The sequence below is a fragment of the Pongo abelii genome, chromosome 16 (assembly GCF_028885655.2).
Source record: "Pongo abelii isolate AG06213 chromosome 16, NHGRI_mPonAbe1-v2.0_pri, whole genome shotgun sequence".
Taxonomy (NCBI): Eukaryota; Metazoa; Chordata; class Mammalia; order Primates; family Hominidae; genus Pongo; species Pongo abelii.
Window position 1 is genome coordinate 18,072,283 of NC_072001.2, and position 4,739 is coordinate 18,077,021.

General features: G+C 49.0%; 1 pseudogene; it reads left to right on the forward strand.

The window, feature by feature from the left end:
- The first annotated feature begins 3,860 nt into the window (after positions 1 to 3,860).
- Positions 3,861 to 4,419, forward strand: LOC129053841 (COX assembly mitochondrial protein 2 homolog; annotated as a pseudogene).
- Positions 4,420 to 4,739: the final 320 nt, after the last annotated feature.

Here is a 4,739-nt window from a genome sequence, read left to right on the forward strand (position 1 = left end):
GGTAGGAAATAAATGGGGGGAAAAAGCAGCTAATGAAAAGTGAAAATGCGCCAGGTGCAGTGGCTCACACCTACAATCCCAGCACGCTGGGAGGCCAAGGCGGGCGGATCAATTGAGGTCAGGAGTTTCAGACCAGCTTGGCCGACATGGTGAAACTCCAACTCTACTAAAAATACAAAAATTGGCCCAGCGTGGTGGCAACCACCTGTAATTCCAGCAGCTCGAGAGGCTGAGGCAGGAGAACTGCTTGAACCTGGGAGGCAGAGGCTGCAGTGAGCCAAGATCATGCCACTGTACTCCAGCCTGGGCAACAGAGCAAGACCCTGTCTCAGAAAATAAAATAAAATATTCATAGTCTTAATAATGGAAAATAAAAACATTTACTGAATGCCAAAAAAATCTCCCTAAAAACCCCAATCAGTTGTGATCTACATAAAGAACAATTATGCTCTGCTTTCTAACCACAATTTTAAAGAACAAAAATATTCATCAAATGTGGGCCGGGTGCGGAGGCTCACGCCTGTAATCCCAACACTTTGGGAGGCCGTGGCAGGCGGATCATGAGGTCAGGAGTTCAAGACCAGCCTGGCCAATATGGTGAAACTCTGTCTCTACTAAAAACACAAAAATTAGCTGGGCGTGGTGGAGGGCATCTGTAATCCTAGCTATTCAGGAGGCTAAGACAGAGAACTGCTTGAACCCGGGAGGCGGAGGTTGCAGTAAGCCAAGAACAGGCCACTGCACTCCAGCCTGAGCGACAGAGCAAGACTCCCTCTCAAGAGGAAAAAACAAACAAACCGAAAATTCATCAAATGTAATAAATAAAACATATACTTTGGATTTTTCCATGTATTTAGCTTTTCTTAGAGCATCTTTTAGAATTATAAAAACACTTCGGGAAATGTTTTAATTTATTAACAAATACTGGAGGGCTAGGAAGAAGAGGTTAAAACTTTTTAAAATATACACAATGAATTACGCATATGTGAAAAAAAGAAAAAAGGGTTGCTGACTCCTGTCATGGAAGGCACTGTCATATGGACACTCTTAGCCTCAGCATCCAGAGGTCCAGAAAGGGAAAATTTCAAGTCAGAGAGAATTCTATATATACCATTTATTTGGAAACTTCAGCCCTTAAGATCCCAGCATCATGACCTCAGTTTCAACAAAGTTGTCCTTAGACCTTGTATTGGTTACAAATACAAAACAAACAGCTCAACTGAACTAACTCTTGTCTCTCCAGAAACACAAACACAAAACCTCATAAAATGAGTGAGTTTCTAGCGGCCGTAATTACTGCAACTTCTCCAATTTTCCCCTCCACAGTTAACTAAACAGCTCAAAAACTATCAATAACAAACAACAGTCACCATGATATGGTTAGGAGTGTGGCAGATTTCTTAACCAGTAATAATAAATAGGAAAAAAATTTTGCCTATTAATAAATCTCAAGTTTCGTGCACTTGCAAGAAACTAATTAAAAGGCAGCCGTGCACAATCTACAAAAACAGCCATAAAGACTGTTACATTTTAAGTCATAGGAAACAAACCTGCTCCTCTAATATAGCAAGATACAACTGACTTCCCCTTACATACCCTACAAAAAAGACTTACATGAGAAATATAAACATGGAAGCAGAAATACACCAAGAAAAAGACATGTCAAACTCCACCTGTATATGTTTTCAACCATTCGGTGTCAAGGCGAGCCTGGGCAGCCAAACACAAAGATTCAGAGGGTATTCTTTTCTCCAGCTTCCTCCCAGTTCTCAGGCCTGCAAGTAAATATACATGTTGAAGACCTGACGCTTTTTAATAGTTTACAAAGACACTCCCGAAAGGTTTAATGCAGAAAAAAAAAAGACAGAGAACAGAAAGATGGGAAAGAAGAGCTCGGGGAGGGGAATGAAGGGGAGAGAGGGAAAGAGGGAAGAGATGGAGGGAGAGGGAAGTGGGGAAGGGAAAGCCTCCTTCCAAGGTAGGCAGGGTGTGCCTGGTTTCTCAGGAGGCCAAATCACAATGTCATCCCCCTGCCCTCAAATCCAAAAGGTACACACACACATGACAGGAAGCCCATCGTTTTTTGTTTTGTTTTGAGATGGAGTCTCCCTCTGTAACCCAGGCTTGAGTGCAGTGGCACCATCTCAGCTCACTGCAAACTCCGCCTCCCGGGTTCACACCATTCTCCTGCCTCAGCCTCCCGAGTAGCTGGGACTACAGGCGCCCGCCACCACGCCGGCTAATTTTTTCTATTTTTAGTACAGATAGGGTTTCACCATGTTAGCCAGGATGATCTGGATCTCCCGACCTCGTGATCCGCCCGCCTCGGCCTCCCAAAGTGCTGGGACTACAGGCTTGAGCCACGGCGCCTGGCCAGGAAGCCCACTGTTTGAACGACAAACGACAGCAGCATGAATCTGCCGCTTTACCCCACAGCAGGGCGCCTGCGTGAAACAAATTACTAAAAAGGATCACCTGCAGAAAAACCCACAGCCACCACCACTCAGAGATGGAGAGAGACCCGAGGCTGCCCCGCGGGCGGTCCGCGCAGGCCCCTAGTTCGCCCGCCCGCCCGCCCAACCCCGCGCCCTCACCTCCTCCGACGCTGGCAGCCCCGGTGCCCCAGGCCAGGACCTGACGCGCAGGGCCCGGCCGCCTCGCCCCGCTGGCTTGCGGACACAGCCTCCCAGCAGCCGCTGGCTCAGGCGGCGCCAGGGATCCTGACGCCTCTCGCGACCCCCGCTACCCGCGCTTATGGCCAATCGCAAGGCGGCTCCGTGGGCGCAGCCAATGGGGAAGAGGAGCCCTTCGCCGCTCCTCCGGACTCTCCCGCTCCTGCAATCCGGTTTATCTTCCTACTTGGAGCTCACCGGCTGCGGCCAGGGGCAAAGGCAGGCGCCTGAAGGCGGGATTTCCGCCGCACGCACGCACACCCGCGCTCCTACGGGAGTCAGTTTCTCACCACCTGAATTATTTGAACTTAGCACCACTAAAAGTGGAGCAATCAGGTGCAGAGTGTTTCCAGACCTCGTGTAATAGAAATCACTGACACCATCTATTTTTTTTTTTTTTTTTGAGACAGAGTCTCACTGCCTCGCCGAGACTGGAGTGCAGTGGCGTGATATCTGCTCATTGCAACCTCCACCTCCCGGGTTTAGGTGCCTCAGCCTTCTGAGTAGCTGGGAGTACAGGCATCTGCCACCACACCCGGCTAATTTTTGTATTTTCAGTAGTGACGAAGTTTCATCATGTTGGCCAGGCTGGTCACGAACTCCTCACCTCTGGTGATCTGCCTGCCTCAGCCTCCCAAAGTTCTGGGATTACAGGTGTGAGCCACCGTGCCCGGCCTATTTCATATTTTAAATATTAGAAAAGTAGAACTTGGCCAGGTGTGGTGGCTCACACCTGTAGTCTTAGCACTTTGGGAGGCTGAAGTGGGAGGATCGCTTGAGCCCGGGAGTTCAAGACCAGCCTGGGCAACATGACAAGACCCTGTCTATTCAAAAAATAAAATTAGCCAGGTAAGGTGGCACGTGCCTGTGGTCCCAGCTACTCGGGAGGCCGAGGCAGGAGAATCGCTTGAACCCCGGAGGCGGAGGTTGCAGTGAGCCGAGATCGTGCTACTGCACTCCAGCCTGGGAGACAGAGCCAGATTCCGTTTCAAAATAATAATAATGATAATAAGTTTGGGCGGTGGAGGGCCACCCCCGGGCATTGGCCACCTGTGGAATGACCTGGCCTTTGGCTCCCTGGCAGCCAGCTTCTGGGTCAGGCATCTTCGTTGGTGACTGCCCCTTCAGCTCTCCTCGTGTGGCCGTGAGTGGTGTGGCACTGCCGTGACCCATCATCTTGTCTTAAAGATGCATCCTGACTTTCCTCCACACTCGCACACTCAAGAATGCAACATCGTGATTAACTTGCTAAAAGAATATCACAAAAATCATAGCATTTGAAAATTTTTTGGTCATTGCAATGATCTTGATCAGGCAATGAGAAAATAAATGCTTGAAGAATGAGTACATGGAAAAGAAGACCAAGAGCAGAGAGTATGGCAATTCCATGCAAAAGAGACTTTTTTTTTTTTTTTTTTTTGAGACAGAGTCTTGCTCTTTCACCAGAGCAAGTGCAGTGGCTCAATCTTGGCTCACTGCAACCTCCGTCTCCTGGGTTCAAGCAATTCTCCTGCCTCAGCCTCCCACGTAGCTGGGACAACAGGCGTGTGTCACTACACCCTACTAATTTTTGTATTTTTAGTAGAGACAGGGTTTCACCATGTTGGCCCTGGCCAGGATGGTCTCGATCTCTTGACCTTGTGATCTGCCTGCCTTAGCCTCCCAAAGTGCTGGGATTACAGGTGTGAGTCGCCGTGTCCAGCCGTAAAAGAGACTTTTTAATTCTCCAGAGGAATCTGAAAAATAAAGTGCATTTTCACTGGATGCTGAGAGAAGACCAAAAGACTATGGGTTGGCCCGGGCACAGTGGCTCACGCCTGTAATCTTAGCACTTTCGGAGGCCGAGGTGAGTGGATCACCTGAGGTCAGGAGTTCAAGACCAGCCTGACCAATATGGTGAAACGCTGTGTTTACTAAAAATACAAAAATTAGCCAGGCATGGTTGTGTGGGCCTGTAATCCCAGCTACTCGCAGGCTGAGGCAGGAGAATCTCTTGAACCCAGGAGGCAGAGGTTGCAGTGAGCCGAGATCATGCCACTGCCCTCTGCACTCCAGCCTGGGTGAGAG